The sequence below is a fragment of the Lissotriton vulgaris genome, unplaced genomic scaffold, assembly GCF_964263255.1.
Source record: "Lissotriton vulgaris unplaced genomic scaffold, aLisVul1.2 SCAFFOLD_1876, whole genome shotgun sequence".
NCBI lineage: Eukaryota > Metazoa > Chordata > Amphibia > Caudata > Salamandridae > Lissotriton > Lissotriton vulgaris.
In genome coordinates, this window is record NW_028245941.1 from 442,863 (window position 1) to 467,822 (window position 24,960).

The 24,960-nt window shown below is 49.6% G+C and overlaps 1 protein-coding gene across 2 annotated transcripts in view; it reads right to left on the reverse strand.

Annotated features, from left to right (window-relative positions):
- The window catches only part of LOC147666222 (cullin-9-like), a 326,973-nt gene extending 311,604 nt beyond the window's left edge, over positions 1-15,369 (reverse strand). The window contains exon 1 of one of the 2 annotated variants that reach the window (XM_086949198.1): positions 15,257-15,369. The gene's annotated coding sequence lies outside the window, so the exon portion shown is untranslated. The remainder of the gene's footprint in view (positions 1-15,256) is intronic. The other variant, XM_086949199.1, reaches the window with a different exon arrangement.
- Between the last annotated feature and the right edge of the window lie 9,591 nt (positions 15,370-24,960).

Below are 24,960 nucleotides of genomic sequence, written 5' to 3' on the forward strand. Positions count from 1 at the left end.
AATGTTGCAGGAAAGCCTGTCGTGCCTGCAGCAGGAGAAACTCATTAAAGAAAATAGAGCTTACAGACTAAATAAGACGTACCATGTAACAAAAGAAGTAAAAGGGCCAGTCCTCATGGCAAGGTTACAAATGAAGACAAGGTGGTACTAAGGAGGTACTAACAAGTCTATTAATCAATTAGAAGCCAGCATTTACAAAGGAAAATGACACAAGCCAATGAAAAATATGGGCAGAGTGGGCAGAGCTTCAAGTCCATAACTGAATAGAGCATGCCTGCCAAGGCTCGAACTAAAATGTACCTGAACACTCATACTGATCATTACACCACAGCACTCGTGCTGCTTAAATCCTGTCAAAGACAATAGCTTGAACCACTATGATGGTACCGCTATGTGTGCCCCACCAGGTTTAGAAATACCACAGAAGGTGAGACAGACCCACACCACAGTGCACTGGCATGATCCGTGTTTGCCCAAGACAACAAAAATCAATATTAGGGATCCAGGCATCATTACAGTTGGAGCACTCAGGACAAGGGTGCACACCCTTCCCCATGCGTAAGATTTTTCCGTCACAAGAAGAAACTCATTTCTTAAAAAAAAGAATATTACTGTGTCTTCTGCTATCAATCAGAATAAGGGATTTAGGACCCAGGGTAAAGAAAGCAACCCAGGGCGGAAGAGCGTTTAGCGTGGCAGCAGCTCGTCTTTGGAATAGCCCAACGCTCGAAATTAGGAAAATTCACGAATTGCTGCTGTTCCGCAAGAAAATCAAGACCTGGCTCTTTCCGAGGGTATACTCCCCCAGGTGCAATAGTAATAGACTCTTGTTGGTATGCCTTCCTCTTGCTCTCACGGCTGATTGCTTTCCTTTGACCTATCTCTTAGCGCCAGGATGCCCGTAGGGTTACAGTGTGCTCTACAAATGATATAAATAAATAAACAAATAAATAAAATAAATACATTTAAGGACCTTACCTGGCAAAGCTCATGGGGAGTACCTTAATGCCAGCTCATCATCACTAGGCACACAATCATATTCTGTTCATGAGGCCACAATTAAAAAACAAATACCAACGTTTGTCAGCGTACAGCCTTGGTTAAACATACAAAGGAGGCACAGTCAGGTGCAAGCTGTGGGTTCCTTTAATGCTTGTATTTTTGAGAGAAAAATCAACAAATATTCAGATGCATCCACTAAAGGTTATTTGGTAGACCGGGACTAGAAGAACTTTATCCATCTACTATGAGTGCCAAGATCATCAATAAAGGAGCACAGCCTATCACAGAAGGTTACACACTGATGGTAGTTCCTTACGACCGTTTCCATTTCATAATTTCACATAAGGGCACCACCTTGTGCTTATTTTTGTATAGTACAGGCATACCTTACAATGCAAGTCAGTTGCTTGGTCACTGACAATGCTTCGTCATTGTTGATCTACTGAACAGAGGTCAAACGCAAAATTGCTCTTACCCATCATCTGGCCCTGTTGTACACATTCGTCTGCCTTTAGAACATATACTAGTTACAGACTAGATAAGAGTAGATAACAAAGATTCAAAGCCCTTGGGCTTAAGATAAACAACATCAAACACACTGTTAACAAGGCTTTCACTACACAACGATGATTATCCAGCTGCTTCGTCATTAGCTGTTGACTTGAGATCATCCCGCTGGGTGCATCAGCTTTCCCACTGGAGGGGCTTGAGGTGGAACCAGGCATATTTGAAGTAGTTTTAGTCTTCTGATGTATAACATGAGGAACATCCTTTCTTTTTGGCTGGGGCTGGACTAAATATGGATGGTACCGTGTCTGGTTCAATGAACAACAGATCATTACACACACAGGGGTTGCCTACCTTTGCTTCACCAGGACCAGAAGCAGTGGAGGAAGTTGCCACAGGCTTTAAAAGTTTGCCTTGCATAGTGCCCAATCTCTCGTCCACAGTAACTATTTTACTATTGAATCCCTTCTATACCTCTGTAGTAGGTAGTTGTACGTTAAGTACTTCTGCCATTCTCTGTATAACGACAGCAAAGGAGGTGCTTTCCTCTGATACAGGATCAAGAGAAGTAACAGAGCCAGTGTCGGGGTAAGTATCAAGGTCATTAGCATCCTGTCATTCATCATACAAATTGTCCTCATCTTATAGTGGAATAAGTCTATCCCCTTCATTAAATTTGTCACTGTCTGAATCAGAGCCAAACATTATGTACAACCAGGTAAAGACAAGATAACAGAATCAGATGGGTTTCTAGGTGGCTGACCTTTGATGGGATCAAAATGTGGCTTCCGTCAAGGTCGAGACGAGTTCAGCTCGGAGTCCGAAAGCACTAGGACTTCTACAGCTTCCTCTTGAAGCTGCAGCATCAATGTGAAAGGTATCGGCGCAGGGAGTTGAGCCAAGACCAAAGTCATACCAGAGTTGGTGCAGAACTTAAAGTAGGTTCAGGGGACATAAACAGCGCCAAGTGTAGCCCCGCCAGCAGAAGTCCGACTGGAGGCCCGGGGACCGATAATGCACCAGAGTGAACAAGAAAAAGTGACAATGATTTGCAGCATGGCCTCCCTACAGGCATCAAACTGCTGCTGCATCACAGATGAACCCTGAAACTAAGATTGGAACTGGCTCCTCAGAAGTTTAGGAGCAAGACTTGGTGGTATGTAGAAGCTGTTGTACCTTCTCTGGAGTTCAAGAGGGAAAGGAAGGGGCCCAATCTCAGGTAGACCTCTTGTGTTTCTTCTCCAACTTACTCAAAGACTTCGACAAAGATCTTCCATGGGAAGGACTTTGGTCGTGAGAACGGGACCTTCCTTCTGACTTGTCGCTGCATGGAGTTTTTTTGATGCTTAGCAACAGAGTTTCACCTGGTGGTCGCATATGGCCGTCAGATTCATCTGGGTGAAGTCGTCGCAGACCTTGGGGACAAGTTTTGACACCAACGGCATACCACGTGAGGATCTGTCACAAACCTCAATTTGTGACAGTCCGCACAAGATTTAAACCCTGTCTTTTTGGGAGGTGACATTTTCACTGGCAAACTAGAAACTGAAAAAGATTTTATTGGGAAAAGTCCTGTCAATGATGGAGTAGCTGCGGATCCGCATCTGAAGGTGCAAAAAGAAAGGAACTGACATCAGCATGCATCGGTGGTGCTTATATGCTCTGCTTGTCACTTCCGGAGTGGAACTATGTCAGCACGGAGTCACAGGATACCACGAATCAGCATGCAGGAGCACTGCTTTTAAGTTTCTAGCTCCAGTCTGATGCCTACTCACAACTTGAGGATTCTGCAGGTAGAAATATCCATCAGAATACAGACGCACAGACTTGCCTGTTTATTCCTTGAGTAATCTAAAGTGGCTTCTGCCTAAACACAAACCACCAATGAAGTATTACTACACTGTGGGGCACGCTGCCATGAATGAAAAGAGACCTTTCAACCCCTCTGTGTGCCCAAATAGTACATTAACACTTCAGACTGCTCCCCTGCCTATCACACAACAATGTTCAAAGGTTCAAAGTCGGGTGATGTACATACACGAAGACAGCACTATAGTGCTTTAATCTTATTGAGTTTTTAGCGGGTAAACATTTTATCTAAAATGAAACTGTATGGTCTTCAATATACAAAGCCAACAGTTGATATCACATTTGACTTCCAAAGAAATACAGACAGAATCCACCCTGCATTACCCTTTAACACACAAAATGCTCTCTCGTAGTTATAAAGCCTGAGAAACCCCAAATGGGAACACAAAGATTCCGTACAAGGTGACACTGGAACTCAACTTGGACAAGCAAATATGTTACGCTAAATGCCAAGGAATCTGAATGCATGCTTTTCATCTTCAGTGCTACCTTCTCGCACTACTACATGAACAAACGGACTGTAAGAAGGAAAGACACTAACACCGATAAAGTATGAGTGGGATAACCAGACCAGCACACTGTGCTATAAACTTAATCAGTATTTATTGATTATGGGGGCTGCTGTCGTCCTGCAAATATTCCAAATTGGGTATAAGCAACACAATTGCACACAAAGAAGTGTTGTTAGAGGAGATGCATGCACAGGGGTTAATTACAAAATGACAGTTATACAGACCTAGAAAAATCAATCTTATTGTTGTGGAATATAACTTAAAATGATGAAGGCTCACCTAGAATTGTAGGCTCAAATTTCATTTGTATGAAAAAAAATGTATTGATTTTTCCAGGAACACAAAGCATCTGTTTCCCAACAGCCTTAGGACAGACGCTTTCCCACTGACTTCTTCCTGCTCCCACAAACCTAGGCTGCAGATTCTGTCCCAGTGACTCACAGCTTCCATTCCAGCTCCAGCCACAGATTCCAGCCTGGAAATATCCCAGGCTGGAAGCGTCTGTATGCCAGGGACCAAGCACTGAGCTTCCATCACACACACATCAGTCGTGTACACTGTGCTCAGTCCCTGGCAGAGGATGCCAAGCAGGCCCTCAAGATCACACCACCAGCTCCCTGCTTTTTCTCCCATGTTCACCAAACCACACACCAAGCCAAGACAAACAGAGACAGATGAAACTTGATTCAAACCATAAAAGCTAGCATGCACACTGAGGAGCGCAAGATTTGCACCCACCCATAGAAAGAAAGAAATCACATGCATCAAACATACAGGCACACATACACACAAAGAGTCACATAGAGCCCTGTCCAGCAGCAGAAATAAGGTGATATACAGCAGGCAATACAAGGTAAGGGCCAGCAGGGGAGGTGTGAGGCAAAGGCACAGCAAGAGAGGAACGAGACAACACAGTGGCAGGAGGCAGGGAGCAGCAGGAGAGGTGTGAAGCAAGGGGGAGGCAGTGGAGGCACGAGGAAACACGGTGGCAGTTGAGGCGTGCAGAACCCAGCGGCAGCGGAGGCATGCAGAACCTAGCGGCAGCGGAGGCGTGCAGAACCCAGCGGAGGCGTGCAGAACCCAGCGGCAGCGGAGGCGTGCAGAACCCAGCGGAGGCGTGCAGAACCCAGCGGCAGCGGAGGCGTGCAGTACCCAGCGGCAGCGGAGGCGTGCAGAACCCAGCGGCAGCGGAGGCGTGCAGAACCCAGCGGAGGCATGCAGAACCCAGCGGCAGTGGAGGCGTGCAGAACCCAGCGGCAGCGGAGGCGTGCAGAACCCAGCGGAGGCGTGCAGAACCCAGCGGAAGTGTGAAGAAGACCACAGCGGAAGTGTGAAGAAGACCACAGCGGAAGTGTGAAGAAGACCACAGCGGAAGTGCGAAGAAGACCACAGCGGAAGTGCGAAGAAGACCACAGCCGAAGTGTGAAGAAGACCACAGCAGAAGTGTGAAGAAGACCACAGCGGAAGTGTGAAGAAGACCACAGCGGAAGTGTGAAGAAGACCACAGCGGAAGTGTGAAGAAGACCACAGCGGAAGTGTGAAGACCACAGAAGAAGTGTGAAGACCACAGCAGAAGTGTGAAGATCAAAGCGGCAGTAGAGGTGTGAAGACCACAGCGGCAGTAGAGGTGTGAAGACCACAGCGGCAGTAGAGGTGTGAAGACCACAGCGGAAGTAGAGGTCGTAGCAGAGGGGGGTCGTGGACGAGGGCAGAGTTGAGGTGCTCCTCTGTGACTGTGCTCCAGTTCCTTTGTGATGGGCGCGGGGCGAGCTTGTGTGCAGTAGTGGTGCTGACGGCGAAGTGTACGCAGTGGTGGTCTATCCAGAGGGGCTGTGAGGTATGGCTGAGGTGAATGTTTGTCCCTCTTGCGAAGATGAGGTCGAGGATGTGTCCAGCCTTGTGGGTGGGGGTGGTGAAGAGCTGCTACTGATCGAGGTTGGAGAGGTTGTCCAGGAGGGCGGTGGGGTCGGGATCACTGCGGTTGTCGAGGTGGAATTTCAGGTCTCCTGTGAGTGCGTAGTCTGTGGAGTCGATGGCGTGGGGTGAGATGAGGTCGGTGATGGCGCTTGTGAATGGAGTGCAGGGCTCAGGGGGGTCTGTCTGCGAGGGTGCCGCATAGCCTGGTTCTGGGGCTGGTCTGGATCTGGAAGTGGAGAGTTAGAGGGAGCTCTTGAGTGCGATGGGGAGTCCTCCACCTGGGCGGTAGGGGCGGACCTTCCTCTGGACCTTGTAGCCCTCGAGAATGGCGGTGGCAATGTCAGGGGCAGCGTTTGTCCAGGTTTCTGTGAAGAAGTCGACGTCTGGTGACAGGGTGTTGAGGAGGTCTCATAGTCCTACAGCGTGTGCAGGGAGCATACGTTGAAGAGAATGCATTTCAGGGCTTCTTTGGTGTGGGCATCTGGCGTGGGTGCGGAGGTCGTGGGGGTGCTACGTGGATGGTGAAGGAATGTCGGCAGTTTCGTCAGGAGAACTTGTCGTGGGTTGTGCTCGCCGTTGACACCTGGCAGTTGTTGTTCCTTCCGGGGTCGAGTGCCTGGAGTGCAGCTGGGTCGTAGCAGTGGAAGATCAGAGATTCAGAGTCCCTGGTGGTAGCTGCGGTTGGGTTGCGGACGGGCGCAGATGAGCTTGCTTTTGGCAGAGCGCCCCCAGCGCGCGGCCGCCATTAAGTAGGTAAGGGGGAGAGGGAGTCACAACTGGGAGGCTGGAGCGGGAAATAGGCAGGGGGGAGGGGCCGCAGAGGCAGCATCGGCGGGAAGGGAAACGGGCAGGAAACAGGAAAACAGGGCAAAACAGCTAAACAAAGAAAAAAATACAAGGGCAGATGTTCGAAAACAGGCACAGTTACAATACAGAAAAAGACAGAAAAGAAACAGAAAATGGGCACAGTATGGCACAGACAGCAGTGGAACCAGAAGAGCGAGGCTCTCCCATTGGACCACCAGGGATGAGGCGCAGGCAAGAGCCTGCGGGTAGAGGAGGGCCTCGAACCCCTTCCTGTACGGAGCACAGCACAGTCAGCGACACTTACCAGCGGAGCTGCAGGGCGGGAGAGAGCAGGTCCCTGACCAGGAGGTCAGAAGTCTTGCTCCCAATACAAACGGTAAACTCTCCACTAACTGAAGTAGCAGGGAGATCACAATACAAACCGTAAACTCTCCCCTACTACCAGGGAGATCACAATACAAACTGTAAAATCTGCCCCAACTCCAGTAACGAAAATCAGAGCTGTAGCCCATGGTCTTCTGACTTTAGCATTTGAAGAAAGCAAGTGCAATCCACGCTATAACCTTTGTCACAATTTCAACACTCCAGTCTCCTCTAGGGCCCTGGTTGAGTCATGAAACGACCACCACAGGTCAAACCTTACATTCTCCCTCTACTCCAGCATTGAAGAAACGAGCGCCACGTTTGAACATTCAACTCCGACTTCAGCTTCGCGAGGGAGCAGCGAAAGGATCCAATGCATTGCTAACATATGCGCAGATATATGTGAATTAAAAATTATCAAAGACATATTCTCAATCTATATTTACCTACTCTTACCAGTCAGGCTAGAAATAAAACAAGATACAGGTAATCAAAAAAGAAATAAAAAGGTGATCAAAGGCATCCTGATGTTAGAAGGTCTTACAGGCATGGGCTTTCAGTGTCAACACTGGTACTTTTCCCAAATAACTAAGGCTTCTGCAGCCCAGAAGCGGTCACATACCAAGCAAAGTATGGCAGATTTCACTAGCTGCAACATGTCTGCTCGCTCTTCTCAGCCTAATCAATGGCGGAGAAGCTTTGGACAGAAAAGCTTGCCTGACACAGGGGCACACGTGCAAAGCACCACAACACACAAGCAACGAGGGCAGGTTGTTTGCAGAGAACAGGACTCTGCTCCCTGCTCTTTCATGGCCGCAGGGAAGTCCTATTACTTAGCACTGGTAAGTGATTCATCAAGTTGTAAATAAAAGCCCTGGTATAGAAGCTTCCTGACAGGCCTTGTTTTTACTAGTGTGACCTTATGATAATTAAACACTTCTAATTTTATGAATCTCCAAGGGCATAACGGGCTGGGGCTCGAACTAGTGACCTGCTCATAAAACACATGATCCAGTTGTAACTCACAAATATGCATTTGTGCATTTCATGCTGTAAAACTGGACACTTAAGATTGGTGTCCTAGATTTTTCCATCGGTGAGACAAAAAGCGTTTTTTTCGAAAGCAAACTGCACAGGCTAGGTCACTGGGAGGTATTATAAGTAAGGCGTGTAGGGGAAGCCTACTATAAGTAGGCTTCCCCTGCCTAGGTGTCTTGGCTGATTAGCTGACTCTGGCACTTAAATAGTGCAGTAATACATGCAGGGCCGAAATGTTTTTTGCAGGATGCAGGTAAAACTCCAGAATGGAACCTAACACATTACCTGTACCAAGCCTCTCTAAGAATCTGTGTAGCAGTATCTTAGTCCAATGTGAGTGATCGTCCACAAAGCATCCCTGCACACTAACACAGTACTCGGACTGAACCGAGTGTACAGAAAAGATGGCACCTCAAGATCCCTGCACCGATGATCATAAGCAAACACTCATAGGTGTGAATCACCAGAGCTAGAAGACTGATTTACAATCACTATGATCAGTTCTGTGTCAGTCAGAAGCCTACAGGCACATCCAAACATGCTGGCATAATTCGGATTCTGAAGCCTACAGGCACAACCATGCTGGCATAATTCGGATACTGAAGCCTACAGGCTTAACCAAACATGCTGGCATAATTCGGATACTGAAGCCTACAGGCTTAACCAAACATGCTGGCATAATTCGGATTCTGAAGCCTACAGGCACAACCAAACATGCTGGCATAATTTGGAAACTGAAGCCTACAGGCACAACCAAACATGCTGGTATAATTCGGATACTGAAGCCTACAGGCACAACCAAACATGCTGGCATAATTAGGATACTGAAGCCTACAGGCACAACCAACCATGCTGGTATAATTAGGATACTAAAGCCTACATGCACAACCAAACATGCTGGTATAATTCGGATACTGAAGCCTACAGGCACAACCAAACATGCTGGATTAATTCGTATACTGAAGCCTACAGGCACAACCAAACTTGCTGGCTTAATTCGGATACTGAAGCCTACAGGCACAGCCATGCTGCTATAATTCGGATACTGAAGCCTACAGGCACAACCAAACATGCTGGCATAATTCGGATACAGAAGCCTACAGGCACAACCAAACATGCTGGTATAATTCGGATACTGAAGCCTACAGGCACAACCAAACATCCTGGTATAATTCGGATACTGAAGCCTACAGGCACAACCAAACATGCTGGTATAATTCGGATACTGAAGCCTACAGGCACAACCATGCTGGTATAATAAGGAAACTGAAGCCTACAGGCACAACCATGCTGGTATAATTCGGATAAGGAAGCCTACAGCACAACCATACTGGTATAATTAGGATAATGTGGAGAAGTGTGGCTCACTGGTTAGAGCAGGCAGACCCTGAAGCAGAGGTCAGACCCGGGACCAGGGTTTAATTCCCGACGCGGCAGGGTCTTGAGCTCAAATGTCCATGGACTCGATAATTCTCGCTTCGGTGCCTGACCTAATCATGGGTTCACACTCTGCAACTCTGGGCATTAAGCTTGCTTAATCTCCACAACGCCCCCCGCCCCCCCGCAGCGGGATGCCTGGATTTCACCTTGGGGATGCCCTGTAGGGGCTATCTCACAGGGAAAAGCCAGGACGGGTTTCCAAGGCAAGCGCGGAGATACCCCTTCGGGGGTCGATTCAGGCGCTATATAAGAAACATAATAATAATAATAATAATACTGAAGCCTACAGGCACAACTATGCTGGAATAATTTGGCGTTGCTATGCTGGTATAGAGGAGGAGGGTACTGAAGCCTACAGGCAAGGCCATGCTGGTACAGAGGATTAGAGTACTGAAGCCTATAGGCGCTGCCATGCTGGTATAGAGGATTAGAGTCATGAAGCCTACAGGAACTGCCACGCTGGTATAGAGGATTAGAGTACTGAAGCCTACAGGCACAGCCATGCTGGTACAGAGGATTAGAGTACTGAAGCCTATAGGCACCGCCATGCAGGTACAGAGGATTAGAGTACCGAAACCTACAGGCGCTGCCATGCTGGTATAGAGGATTAGAGTACTGAAGCCTACAGGCACAGCCATGCTGGTACAGAGGATTAGAGTACTGAAGCCTACAGGCACAGCCATGCTGGTACAGAGGATTAGAGTACTGAAGCCTACAGGCACAGCCATGCTGGTACAGAGGATTAGAGTACTGAAGCCTACAGGTGCTGCAATGCTGGTATAGATCTGGTAAAATAAGCTGCTTTGCACTCCTATGGACTAAGCCTGAAGGCTGCTCTCCACAGCTACCACTTAAAAGGCATTCTATGGTTGTCCAAGACCACTAAAATCACCACAAGGGTTGTCTGGATTAGTGCAAGATGCATCACTTAAATAAAAGTGTGCACCATACACTAAGCCAGCCTCCTACACCTAACATTTCACATTGTCAGTGGAACACTCAGAAAAACAGTCTAGGAAAGTGATCAGGATATGTCAGTCATTCTACTAAATTTCATATGCAAGGACGGGGAGGGTACATGGCTGGGTGGAGAGTCTGTGGATACCGGGATATTTCAGACATTCTACTAGAACTCTTATGCACGGATGGGGATGACATGGCGGGGTGTAAAGCCTGCTCATATCTGTATATTTCGGTTATTCTACTGGAACTCTCATGCACAGTTGGGGAGGGGACATGGCGGGGTGGAGCATCTGCTGGTACCTGGATATTTCAGTGATTCTACTAGAACTTGTTTAAACAGACAAGGAGGGGACATGGATGGGTGGAGAGTCTGCTGATACCTGTGATGTAGGGCTTTAAGTGCGATGAAAAAGTGTGGGGGGGGGGTCCCTAAAAAGGGTGTCACCTAAGATACATATCTAGGAATTATCTGCAAAGTGTGTGGCGTATATAGTTGAGGGCAGGGAAATCCTGCGTTTCCCATAATATCATACTTTGGAGCCTATCTGGGAGCTTTAATCAAAGACATATCATACAATAACTGACATGCACCTAAGCCAAGCGTTTTGACTTACTTTACCAATGCCCGATACCAGTATAGGATAAATGAGTAATTTTTTGGGTGAACAATTAGTATCAAAAAAAGTTTCAGTTTGGAAATCCGAGTGCATTAAAGGAGGTCTGTGGAAGGGGTGATAGGCTTCAGAGTGTCTCAAGCACTCCCGCTCTTCCAGTCATTCTACTTCTATCTGTATTCTCTCCATTACACACATCTGCCCCATTTCTACCAACATTTCTGAAATCCCCATCTGCACAACTCATGCCTCATCTTTCTTCTTCAGCGCCTCATTCCACCCTATCTTGCATCCACTTCCTTGCACTTTCTTTACTTCACCGATCTAAGCACACATCGCATCCACTCACCTGGATGCACTGCATTTTCTTTTACTTTCGCATTGTTGATATTTTGACAGCGTTGTACCTCCCTCCTTCACACACTTTCTCACAGAATCACAATTTGCACACATGACCGTAAGATTGCAGGAGCATCTATTCTGCACATCTTCATGACCCACTTTGTGACATTGTGAGAAACTCAGACTGCCTTCGGTCTCAAATTCAGAGCTCTCAATTGTGGGCCCTTATAAACACTCACCTACAAGCTGAACTCTCAGACACACCAAGATGACTCAGTCCGCATGAAGTACAATCCAAGATCAATACCCTGCACGAGAAAAACGTACTGTCGCTGAAACAGCAAAACCACTTAAGGAATGCAAGATGAAATAAACCCTGCCAAATGTAAGCAGGAACGCTGACATGGATTGCATTATTGGTTTTTACTTCTGTTGTTCACTTTATCAGTGTTTTTGGCTACAAAACTAAAGACATTATTATAGGGAAGCTCTGCTGTGTTGGAAGGAAGACACTGAAGAAGATGGGACAGAGGACAGGCCGGGGTTCAGGGTCTAGTGTTACTTGTGATGGGAGGCTGGCATAGGGTTGGAGCCTCCTCAGACATATGCTGAGGGTCTGGTGATACCTGGACATGGTGTGTTGGCAGGCACAGGACTGGGCCCTAGCACATATGCTGAGGGTCTGACGATAGCTGTGATTGGAGGCAGGCACAGGGCAGCACATTGGGACATATGCTGAGGGTCTGGTGATCCATGTGATGGAGGCAGACATAGGATGGAGTTGCTAGACATATGCTGAGGGTCAGGTGATACCTGTGATGGAGGCTGGTATAGGAAGGGGCCCTATGATATATGCTGCGGGTCTGTCGAAACCTGTGGTGGGAGGCAGGCATAGGATGAAGCTCCTGGAAATATTGAGGTCGAGTGATATCGGTCATGGAAGACAGGCACAGAATGGGGCCCTCGAACATATGCTGAGGATCCGATGACACCTAGACATGGCGGGAGGCAGGTATAGGATTAGGCCCTTGGACATATGCGGAGGGTCTGATGATACTGGGACATGGTGAGACAAATAGGATGACTTTGTTGGGCACACACACACCTACACATATACTGAGGGCAGGCATGGGCTGACAGGAGGGTGGGGGGCAGGGGTGTTATGACATGAGGGTGGGGGCCCGGTATGGGACAGGGCTCGCGGACATATGCTGAGGGTCTGGTTATTCCTGGTGGACAGGCATGGGGATGAGTCAGCTAAGGGTCTGGGGGTAACCTGTCATGGGGGCAGGCATGGGATCACACATAGGGTGGGGGCCTGGTATGAGAGGGTAGGGTGACAGGAGGGGGGGGGGCAGGCACTGGGTGACAGGGGGGGCAGACACTGGGTGACAGGAGAGGGGGCGGGAATGGGGGTGGGGGCTGGTTATGGGGGCAGGCATGGGGATGAGTCAGCTAAGGGTCTGGGGGTAACCTGTCATGGGGGCAGGCATGGGATCACACATAGGGTGGGGGGCTGGTATGAGAGGGTAGGGTGACAGGAGGGGGGGCAGGCACTGGGTGACAGGGTGGGCAGGCACTGGGTGACAGGAGAGGGGGCTGGAATGGGGGTGGGAGCTGGTTATGGGGGCAGGCATGGGGATGAGTCGGCTAAGGGTCTGGGGATAACCTGTCATGGGGGCAGGCATGGGATCACACTTAGGGTGGGGGCCTGGTATGAGAGGGTAGGGTGACAGGAGGGGGGGGGGGGGCAGGCACTGGGTGACAGGAGGGGGGGCAAGCACTGGGTGACAGGAGAGGGGGCTGGAATGGGGGTGGGGGCTGGTTATGGGGGCAGGCATGGGGATGAGTCGGCTAAGGGTCTGGGGATAACCTGTCATGGGGGCAGGCATGGGATCACACTTAGGGTGGGGGCCTGGTATGAGAGGGTAGGGTGACAGGAGGGGGGGGGGGCAGGCACTGGGGTGACAGGAGGGGGGGGCAGGCACTGGGTGACAGGAGGGGGGGCAGGCACTGGGTGACAGGAGGGGGGGGGCAGGCACTGGGTGACAGGAGGGGGGGGGCAGGCACTGGGTGACAGGAGGGGGGGGGCAGGCACTGGGTGACAGGAGGGGGGGCAGGCACTGGGTGACAGGAGGGGGGGCAAGCACTGGGTGACAGGAGGGGGGGCAAGCACTGGGTGACAGGAGGGGGGCAGGCACTGGGTGACAGGAGGGGGGGCAGGCACTGGGTGACAGGAGGGGGGGCAGGCACTGGGTGACAGGAGGGGGGGCAGGCACTGGGTGACAGGAGGGGGGGGCAGGCACTGGGTGACAGGAGGGGGGGGCAGGCACTGGGTGACAGGAGGGGGGGCAGGCACTGGGTGACAGGAGGGGGGGGGCAGGCACTGGGTGACAGGAGGGGGGGGCAGGCACTGGGTGACAGGAGGGGGGGGGCAGGCACTGGGTGACAGGAGGGGGGGGCAGGCACTGGGTGACAGGAGGGGGGGGCAGGCACTGGGTGACAGGAGGGGGGGCAGGCACTGGGTGACAGGAGGGGGGCAGGCACTGGGTGACAGGAGGGGGGCAGGCACTGGGTGACAGGAGGGGGGGCAGGCACTGGGTGACAGGAGGGGGGGGCAGGCACTGGGTGACAGGAGGGGGGGCAGGCACTGGGTGACAGGAGGGGGGGGGGCAGGCACTGGGTGACAGGAGGGGGGGGGGCAGGCACTGGGTGACAGGAGGGGGGGGGCAGGCACTGGGTGACAGGAGGGGGGGCAGGCACTGGGTGACAGGAGGGGGGGCAGGCACTGGGTGACAGGAGGGGGGCAGGCACTGGGTGACAGGAGGGGGGCAGGCACTGGGTGACAGGAGGGGGGGCAGGCACTGGGTGACAGGAGGGGGGGCAGGCACTGGGTGACAGGAGGGGGGGCAGGCACTGGGTGACAGGAGGGGGGCAGGCACTGGGTGACAGGAGGGGGGGGCAGGCACTGGGTGACAGGAGGGGGGGGCAGGCACTGGGTGACAGGAGGGGGGGGCAGGCACTGGGTGACAGGAGGGGGGGGCAGGCACTGGGTGACAGGAGGGGGGGGCAGGCACTGGGTGACAGGAGGGGGGGGGCAGGCACTGGGTGACAGGAGGGGGGGGCAGGCACTGGGTGACAGGAGGGGGGGGCAGGCACTGGGTGACAGGAGGGGGGGGGGGCAGGCACTGGGTGACAGGAGGGGGGGGGGCAGGCACTGGGTGACAGGAGGGGGGGGCAGGCACTGGGTGACAGGAGGGGGGGGCAGGCACTGGGTGACAGGAGGGGGGCAGGCACTGGGTGACAGGAGGGGGGCAGGCACTGGGTGACAGGAGGGGGGGCAGGCACTGGGTGACAGGAGGGGGGCAGGCACTGGGTGACAGGAGGGGGGGCAGGCACTGGGTGACAGGAGGGGGGGGCAGGCACTGGGTGACAGGAGGGGGGCAGGCACTGGGTGACAGGAGGGGGGGGCAGGCACTGGGTGACAGGAGGGGGGGGCAGGCACTGGGTGACAGGAGGGGGGGGGCAGGCACTGGGTGACAGGAGGGGGGGGGGCAGGCACTGGGTGACAGGAGGGGGGGGCAGGCACTGGGTGACAGGAGGGGGGGGCAGGCACTGGGTGACAGGAGGGGGGCAGGCACTGGGTGACAGGAAGGGGGCAGGCACTGGGTGACAGGAGGGGGGCAGGCACTGGGTGACAGGAGGGGGGGCAGGCACTGGGTGACAGGAGGGGGGCAGGCACTGGGTGACAGGAGGGGGGGGGGGGCAGGCATGTTCTGACAGTATGGGGGGCAGGCATGGGTTGACACGAGGGTGCCCCCCCGGTGGCGCCTGTGACAGCCCCAGCCCTCCGGTGGGGGAGTGCCCGGGCCCGCCCCTTACCTGCTGCCGGTGTATCCCCTCCGCGGCCCCCCCGGGCGCTGCTCCTCGCGCTGCTCTCCCCGCCCACGGCCTACACCCGGGCCTGTCAAACTCTCAGCGCTCACTTCCGGGTGGCGGTGCGCATGCGCACGCCGCGGCCCGGCCGGCGCCAGGTACTTAGAGGAATGACCCCTGGCCGCGGCGAAACGTCACGTGAAACGCACGCCTTACGGCCCAGCGTGGTTCTTTACTTGCAGAGTCACGACGTCATGAACACAAAGAAAGGACTACAACCAGTACTGCACACCTAGAGCTGGCCATCAGTGAGGCCCAGGCCATGGTTCTAGGCGCTACAACTCCCTGGGGGTCCTTCTAAATGCAGGGCAGACACTTCCTGTTTACAGGACTTGTTTGGTCCTTATTAGTACTGGTACTCGCCCATTAAAGATATTTCAGCAGTGCTGAGAAGTGCAGGCACTCACTGTGTACAGGACTTGTTTGGTCCTTATAAGTACTGGTACTCTCCCATTAAAGATACTTCAGCAGTGCTGAGAAGCGCAGGCACTCACTGTTTACAGGACTTGTTTGGTACTTATAAGTACCGGTACTCTCCCATTAAAGACACTTCAGCAGTGATGAGAAGTGCAGGCACTCACTGTGTACAGGACTTCTTTGGTCCTTATAAGAACTGGTACTCTCCCATGAAAGATACCTCAGCAGTGATGAGAAGCGCAGGCACTCACTGTTTACAGGACCTGTTTGGTCCTTATAAGTACTGGTACTCTCCCATTAAAGATACGTCAGCAGTGCTGAGAAGTGCAGGCACTCACTGTTTACAGCACTTGTTTGGTACTTATAAGTACCGGTACTCTCCCATTAAAGATACGTCAGCAGTGCTGAGAAGCGCAGGCACTCACTGTTTACAGGACCTGTTTGGTCCTTATAAGTACTGGTACTCTCCCATTAAAGATACGTCAGCAGTGCTGAGAAGTGCAGGCACTCACTGTTTACAGCACTTGTTTGGTACTTATAAGTACCGGTACTCTCCCATTAAAGATACGTCAGCAGTGCTGAGAACTGCGGGCACTCACTGATTACAGGACTTGTTTGGTACTTATAAGTAATGGTACTCTCCCATTAAAGATATTACAGCAGTGATGAGAAGCAGGGCCGGCTCTAGGCATGTGCAAGCTGTGCACCTGCACAGGGCCACCAAACCCCAGGGGCCACCACGCCAATATATATCCTTAATATATTAATCCTCTGAGGATGGATACATATTTGCGTGGTGGCCCCTGGCAGGGATTTGGCGGCCTCCGGCTCTGTTCCACTTCTAAACTCCCTGACCCCCTCCCCTCTTTACTGGCCTGCGCGCTCCACCCCGCCCGGACCCCCTCTTCCGGGCCCCCTACCTACGCTCCCTGCCCAGGGCCACCATGAGCCTAGAGCCGGCCCTGTGAGAAGTGCAGGCACTCACTGTTTACAGGACTTGTGTGATCCTTATAAGTACTGGTACTCTCCCATTAAAGATACCTCAGCAGTGCTGAGAAGCGCAGGCACTCACTGTTTACCGGACTTGTTTGGTCCTTATAAGTACTGGTACTCTCCCATTAAAGATATTTCAGCAGTGCTGAGAAGTGCAGGCACTCACTGTTTACAGGACTTGTTTGGTCCTAATAAGTACTGGTACTCTCCCATGAAAGATACCTCAGCAGTGATGAGAAGCGCAGGCACTCACTGTTTACAGGACTTGTTTGATCCTTATAAGTACTGGTACTCTCCCATTAAAGATACTTCAGCAGTGCTGAGAAGCGCAGGCACTCACTGTGTACAGGACTTGTTTGGTACTTATAAGTACTGGTACTCTCCCATTAAAGATACTTCAGCAGTGCTGAGAAGTGCAGGCACCCACTGTTTACAGGACTTGTTTGGTCCTTATAAGTACTGGTACTCTCCCATTAAAGATACTTCAGCAGTGCTGAGAAGTGCAGGCACCCACTGTTTACAGGACTTGTTTGGTACTTATAAGTACTGGTACTCTCCCATTAAAGATACCTCAGCAGTGATGAGAAGCGCAGGCACTCACTGATTACAGGACTTGTTTGGTACTTATAAGTAATGGTACTCTCCCACTAAAGATACTTCAGCAGTGCTGAGAAGTGCAGGCACTCATTGTTTACAGGACTTGTGTGATCCTTATAAGTACTGGTACTCTCCCATGAAAGATGCCTCAGCAGTGATGAGAAGCGCAGGCACTCACTGTGTACAGGACTTGTTTGGTCTTTATAAGTACTGGTACTCTCCCATTAAAAATATTTCAGCAGTGCTGAGAAGCGCAGGCACTCACTGTTTACAGGACTTGTGTGATCCTTATAAGTACTGGTACTCTCCCATTAAAGATACTTCAGCAGTGCTGAGAAGCGCAGGCACTCACTGTGTACAGGACTTGTTTGGTACTTATAAGTACTGGTACTCTCCCATTAAAGATACTTCAGCAGTGCTGAGAAGTGCAGGCACCCACTGTTTACAGGACTTGTTTGGTCCTTATAAGTACTGGTACTCTCCCATTAAAGATACGTCAGCAGTGATGAGAAGTGCAGGCACTCACTGTTTACAGGACTTGTTTTGTACTTATAAGTGCTGGTACTCTCCCATTCAAGATACCTCAGCAGTGATGAGAAGTGCAGGCACTCACTGTTTACAGGACTTGTTTTGTACTTATAAGTGCTGGTACTCTCCCATTCAAGATACCTCAGCAGTGATGAGAAGTGCAGGCACTCACTGTTTACAGGACTTGTTTGGTACTTATCAGTACTGGTACTCTCCCATTAAAGATACTTCAGCAGTGCTGAGAAGTGCAGGCACTCACTGTTTACAGGACTTGTTTGGTCCTTATAAGTACTGGTACTCTCCCATTAAAGACACTTCAGCAGTGATGAGAAGTGCAGGCACTCACTGTGTACAGGACTTCTTTGGTCCTTATAAGAACTGGTACTCTCCCATGAAAGATACCTCAACAGTGATGAGAAGTGCAGGCACTCACTGTGTACAGGACTTCTTTGGTCCTTATACGAACTGGTACTCTCCCATGAAAGATACCTCAGCAGTGATGAGAAGCGCAGGCACTCACTGTGTACAGGACTTCTTTGGTCCTTATAAGAACTGGTACTCTCCCATGAAAGATACCTCAGCATGGATGAGAAGTGCAGGCACTCACTGTTTACAGGACTTGTTTGGAACTTATAAGTAATGGTATTCTCCCATTAAATATACCTCAGCAGTGATGAGAAGTGCAGGCACTCACTGTTTACAGGACTTGTTTGGTCCGTATAAGTACTGGTACTCTCCCATTAAAGATACTTCAGCAGTGCTGAGAAGTGCAGGCACTCACTGTGTACAGGACTTGTTTGGTCCTTATAAGTACTGGTACTCTCCAATTAAAGATACTTCAGCAGTGCTTAGAAGTGCAGGCACTCACTGTGTACAGGACTTGTTTGGTCCTTATAAGTACTGGTACTCTCCCATTAAAGATACTTCAGCAGTGCTGAGAAGCGAGGCACCCACTGTTTACAGGACTTGTTTGGTCTTAATAAGCACTGGTACTCTCCCATTAAAGATACTTTAGCAGTGCTGAGAAGTGCAGGCACTCACTGTTTACAGGACTTGTTTGGTCCTTTTAAGTACTGGTACTCTCCCATTAAAGATACTTCAGCAGTGCTGAGAAGCGCAGGCACCCACTGTTTACAGGACTTGTTTGGTCTTAATAAGTACTGGTACTCTCCCATTAAAGATACTTCAGCAGTGCTGAGAAGTGCAGGCACTCACTGTGTACAGGACTTGTTTGGTCTTAATAAGTACTGGTACTCTCCCATTAAAGATACCTCAGCAGTGATGAGAAGCGCAGGCACTCACTGTTTCCAGGACTTGTTTGGTCCTTTTAAGTACTGGTACTCTCCCATTAAAGATACTTCAGCAGTGCTGAGAAGTGCAGGCACTCACTGTGTACAGGACTAGTTTGGTCTTAATAAGTACTGGTACTCTCCCATTAAAGATACCTCAGCAGTGATGAGAAGCGCAGGCACTCACTGTTTACAGGACTTGTTTGGTCCTTTTAAGTACTGGTACTCTCCCATTAAAGATATTTCAGCACTGCTGAGAAGTGCAGGCACTCACTGTGTACAGGACTTGTTTGGTCCTTATAAGTACTGGTACTCTCCCATTAAAGATACGTCAGCAGTGCTGAGAAGTGCAGGCACTCACTGTGTACAGGACTTGTTTGGTCCTTATAAGTACTGGTACTCTCCCATTAAAGATACGTCAGCAGTGCTGAGAAGTGCAGGCACTCACTGTTTACAGGACTTGTTTGGTCCTTTTAAGTACTGGTACTCTCCCATTAAAGATATTTCAGCACTGCTGAGAAGTGCAGGCACTCACTGTGTACAGGACTTGTTTGGTCCTTATAAGTACTGGTACTCTCCCATTAAAGATACGTCAGCAGTGCTGAGAAGTGCAGGCACTCACTGTGTACAGGACTTGTTTGGTCCTTATAAGTACCGGTACTCTCCCATTAAGGTACTTCAGCAGTGATGAGAAGTGCAGGCACTCATTGTTTACAGGACTTGTTTGGTCCTTATAAGTATTGGTATTCTCCCATTAAAGATACTTCAGCAGTGCTGAGAACTGCAGGCTCTCACTGTGTACAGGACTTGTTTGGTCCTTAAAAGTACTGGTACTCTCCCATTAAAGATACTTCAGCAGTGCTGAGAAGCGCAGGCACTCACTGTTTACAGGACTTGTTTGGTACTTATAAGTGCTGGTACTCTCCCATTAAAGATACTTCAGCAGTGCTGAGAAGTGCAGGCACTCACTGTTTACAGGACCTGTTTGGTCCTTATAAGTACTGGTACTCTCCCAATAAAGATATTTCAGCACTGCTGAGAAGTGAAGGCACTCACTGTTTACAGGACTTGTATGGTCTTAATACGTGCTGGTACTCTCCCATTAAAGATACTTCAGCAGTGCTGAGTAATGCAGGCACCCACTGTTTACAGGACTTGTTTGGTCCTTATAAGTACCGGTACTCTCCCACGAAAGAGACTTCAGCAGTGCTGAGAAGTGCAGGCACTCACTCGTTACAGTACTTGTTTGGTACTTATAAGTACCGGTACTCTCCCATTAAAGATACTTCAGCAGTGCTGAGAACTGCAGGCTCTCACTGTGTACAGGACTTGTTTGGTCCTTAAAAGTACTGGTACTCTCCCATTAAAGATACTTCAGCAGTGCTGAGAAGCGCAGGCACTCACTGTTTACAGGACTTGTTTGGTACTTATAAGTGCTGGTACTCTCCCATTAAAGATACTTCAGCAGTGCTGAGAAGTGCAGGCACTCACTGTTTACAGGACCTGTTTGGTCCTTATAAGTACTGGTACTCTCCCAATAAAGATACTTCAGCAGTGCTGAGAAGCGCAGGCACTCACTGTTTACAGGACTTGTTTGGTTCTTATAAGTACTGGTACTCTCCCATTAAAGATACATCAGTAGTGCTGAGAAGCGCAGGCACCCACTGTTTACAGGACTTGTTTGGTCTTAATAAGTACTGGTACTCTCCCATTAAAGATACTTCAGCAGTGCTGAGAAGTGCAGGCACCCACTGTTTACAGGGCTTGTTTGGTCTTAATAAGTACTGGTACTCTCCCATTAAAGATACTTCAGCAGTGCTGAGAAGTGCAGGCACTCACTGTTTACAGGACTTGTTTGGTACTTATAAGTACTAGTACTCTCCCATTAAAGATACGTCAGCAGTGCTGAGAAGTGCAGGCACTCATTGTTTACAGGACTTGTGTGATCCTTATAAGTACCGGTACTCTCCCATTAAAGATACGTCAGCAGTGCTGAGAAGCGCAGGCACTCACTGTTTACAGGACCTGTTTGGTCCTTATAAGTACTGGTACTCTCCCATTAAAGATACGTCAGCAGTGCTGAGAAGTGCAGGCACTCACTGTTTACAGCACTTGTTTGGTACTTATAAGTACCGGTACTCTCCCATTAAAGATACGTCAGCAGTGCTGAGAACTGCGGGCACTCACTGATTACAGGACTTGTTTGGTACTTATAAGTAATGGTACTCTCCCATTAAAGATATTACAGCAGTGATGAGAAGCAGGGCCGGCTCTAGGCATGTGCAAGCTGTGCACCTGCACAGGGCCACCAAACCCCAGGGGCCACCACGCCAATATATATCCTTAATATATTAATCCTCTGAGGATGGATACATATTTGCGTGGTGGCCCCTGGCAGGGATTTGGCGGCCTCCGGCTCTGTTCCACTTCTAAACTCCCTGACCCCCTCCCCTCTTTACTGGCCTGCGCGCTCCACCCCGCCCGGACCCCCTCTTCCGGGCCCCCTACCTACGCTCCCTGCCCAGGGCCACCATGAGCCTAGAGCCGGCCCTGTGAGAAGTGCAGGCACTCACTGTTTACAGGACTTGTGTGATCCTTATAAGTACTGGTACTCTCCCATTAAAGATACCTCAGCAGTGCTGAGAAGCGCAGGCACTCACTGTTTACCGGACTTGTTTGGTCCTTATAAGTACTGGTACTCTCCCATTAAAGATATTTCAGCAGTGCTGAGAAGTGCAGGCACTCACTGTTTACAGGACTTGTTTGGTCCTAATAAGTACTGGTACTCTCCCATGAAAGATACCTCAGCAGTGATGAGAAGCGCAGGCACTCACTGTTTACAGGACTTGTTTGATCCTTATAAGTACTGGTACTCTCCCATTAAAGATACTTCAGCAGTGCTGAGAAGCGCAGGCACTCACTGTGTACAGGACTTGTTTGGTACTTATAAGTACTGGTACTCTCCCATTAAAGATACTTCAGCAGTGCTGAGAAGTGCAGGCACCCACTGTTTACAGGACTTGTTTGGTCCTTATAAGTACTGGTACTCTCCCATTAAAGATACTTCAGCAGTGCTGAGAAGTGCAGGCACCCACTGTTTACAGGACTTGTTTGGTACTTATAAGTACTGGTACTCTCCCATTAAAGATACCTCAGCAGTGATGAGAAGCGCAGGCACTCACTGATTACAGGACTTGTTTGGTACTTATAAGTAATGGTACTCTCCCACTAAAGATACTTCAGCAGTGCTGAGAAGTGCAGGCACTCATTGTTTACAGGACTTGTGTGATCCTTATAAGTACTGGTACTCTCCCATGAAAGATGCCTCAGCAGTGATGAGAAGCGCAGGCACTCACTGTGTACAGGACTTGTTTGGTCTTTATAAGTACTGGTACTCTCCCATTAAAAATATTTCAGCAGTGCTGAGAAGCGCAGGCACTCACTGTTTACAGGACTTGTGTGATCCTTATAAGTACTGGTACTCTCCCATTAAAGATACTTCAGCAGTGCTGAGAAGCGCAGGCACTCACTGTGTACAGGACTTGTTTGGTACTTATAAGTACTGGTACTCTCCCATTAAAGATACTTCAGCAGTGCTGAGAAGTGCAGGCACCCACTGTTTACAGGACTTGTTTGGTCCTTATAAGTACTGGTACTCTCCCATTAAAGATACGTCAGCAGTGATGAGAAGTGCAGGCACTCACTGTTTACAGGACTTGTTTTGTACTTATAAGTGCTGGTACTCTCCCATTCAAGATACCTCAGCAGTGATGAGAAGTGCAGGCACTCACTGTTTACAGGACTTGTTTTGTACTTATAAGTGCTGGTACTCTCCCATTCAAGATACCTCAGCAGTGATGAGAAGTGCAGGCACTCACTGTTTACAGGACTTGTTTGGTACTTATCAGTACTGGTACTCTCCCATTAAAGATACTTCAGCAGTGCTGAGAAGTGCAGGCACTCACTGTTTACAGGACTTGTTTGGTCCTTATAAGTACTGGTACTCTCCCATTAAAGACACTTCAGCAGTGATGAGAAGTGCAGGCACTCACTGTGTACAGGACTTCTTTGGTCCTTATAAGAACTGGTACTCTCCCATGAAAGATACCTCAACAGTGATGAGAAGTGCAGGCACTCACTGTGTACAGGACTTCTTTGGTCCTTATACGAACTGGTACTCTCCCATGAAAGATACCTCAGCAGTGATGAGAAGCGCAGGCACTCACTGTGTACAGGACTTCTTTGGTCCTTATAAGAACTGGTACTCTCCCATGAAAGATACCTCAGCATGGATGAGAAGTGCAGGCACTCACTGTTTACAGGACTTGTTTGGAACTTATAAGTAATGGTATTCTCCCATTAAATATACCTCAGCAGTGATGAGAAGTGCAGGCACTCACTGTTTACAGGACTTGTTTGGTCCGTATAAGTACTGGTACTCTCCCATTAAAGATACTTCAGCAGTGCTGAGAAGTGCAGGCACTCACTGTGTACAGGACTTGTTTGGTCCTTATAAGTACTGGTACTCTCCAATTAAAGATACTTCAGCAGTGCTTAGAAGTGCAGGCACTCACTGTGTACAGGACTTGTTTGGTCCTTATAAGTACTGGTACTCTCCCATTAAAGATACTTCAGCAGTGCTGAGAAGCGAGGCACCCACTGTTTACAGGACTTGTTTGGTCTTAATAAGCACTGGTACTCTCCCATTAAAGATACTTTAGCAGTGCTGAGAAGTGCAGGCACTCACTGTTTACAGGACTTGTTTGGTCCTTTTAAGTACTGGTACTCTCCCATTAAAGATACTTCAGCAGTGCTGAGAAGCGCAGGCACCCACTGTTTACAGGACTTGTTTGGTCTTAATAAGTACTGGTACTCTCCCATTAAAGATACTTCAGCAGTGCTGAGAAGTGCAGGCACTCACTGTGTACAGGACTTGTTTGGTCTTAATAAGTACTGGTACTCTCCCATTAAAGATACCTCAGCAGTGATGAGAAGCGCAGGCACTCACTGTTTCCAGGACTTGTTTGGTCCTTTTAAGTACTGGTACTCTCCCATTAAAGATACTTCAGCAGTGCTGAGAAGTGCAGGCACTCACTGTGTACAGGACTAGTTTGGTCTTAATAAGTACTGGTACTCTCCCAATAAAGATACCTCAGCAGTGATGAGAAGCGCAGGCACTCACTGTTTACAGGACTTGTTTGGTCCTTTTAAGTACTGGTACTCTCCCATTAAAGATATTTCAGCACTGCTGAGAAGTGCAGGCACTCACTGTGTACAGGACTTGTTTGGTCCTTATAAGTACTGGTACTCTCCCATTAAAGATACGTCAGCAGTGCTGAGAAGTGCAGGCACTCACTGTGTACAGGACTTGTTTGGTCCTTATAAGTACTGGTACTCTCCCATTAAAGATACGTCAGCAGTGCTGAGAAGTGCAGGCACTCACTGTTTACAGGACTTGTTTGGTCCTTTTAAGTACTGGTACTCTCCCATTAAAGATATTTCAGCACTGCTGAGAAGTGCAGGCACTCACTGTGTACAGGACTTGTTTGGTCCTTATAAGTACTGGTACTCTCCCATTAAAGATACGTCAGCAGTGCTGAGAAGTGCAGGCACTCACTGTGTACAGGACTTGTTTGGTCCTTATAAGTACCGGTACTCTCCCATTAAGGTACTTCAGCAGTGATGAGAAGTGCAGGCACTCATTGTTTACAGGACTTGTTTGGTCCTTATAAGTATTGGTATTCTCCCATTAAAGATACTTCAGCAGTGCTGAGAACTGCAGGCTCTCACTGTGTACAGGACTTGTTTGGTCCTTAAAAGTACTGG